Raw genomic sequence first — 641 nt, 5'->3', positions numbered from 1 at the left:
GTCCGCCGCCCTCCCCCGCCCGCTGCGCCATCTTGCCGCTGCTGTTCTGCGCCGCCGCGGGGGAAGCCGGGAAGGGTCGGAGGCGCCGCTGAGGCTCACGGGAGGAAGGTCAGGCGGGAACCCGGATGTTGGGGTGGGTGGCGAAGGGCTGGCGCCATGTTGGGCGGGTCGCGCGGCTCCGCTGGGGAGGTGTTGGCCGCGGTGTCGCCTGGTCGCGTCCCATCTCCCCACCAGGGCGGTCGGCTCCCCAATGGGGCCTGCACACGCTGCCCCAATTGCCACAGGCACTGCGTTGAGGCCTGTGCGTGTGGAGCCCTGTCACGGGGCCGGGGGCACTCTGAGGGGTTTTCCCTCCTTGTCCTGCTCCAGCAGGTCTCCTCAGCGGCCTGGCCCCTTCTCAGGGGACGCCAGCCCAGCGATGCCGGACGACTCGTGCAGAGCGTCCCTCGATGTCCCAGGGCAGGCCAGCACCTTGCACCATCCCCGTTGTACGTTGTCGGGTGTTGGGTGCCAGCGCTTGCCAGCGCTGCAGCTTGTGAGAAAATAGCAGAGAGAGAAAAATTCACAACTCTTCATCAGCATTGTCACAAGGCTGTATCGGCAGTCTTTTGGGGCTGCTGGTGTCCCACAAAAGAAGAAGT

Source organism: Fulmarus glacialis, unplaced genomic scaffold, assembly GCF_000690835.1.
Source record: "Fulmarus glacialis isolate BGI_N327 unplaced genomic scaffold, ASM69083v1 scaffold18534, whole genome shotgun sequence".
NCBI lineage: Eukaryota > Metazoa > Chordata > Aves > Procellariiformes > Procellariidae > Fulmarus > Fulmarus glacialis.
This window is presented reverse-complemented; position numbering follows the sequence as displayed.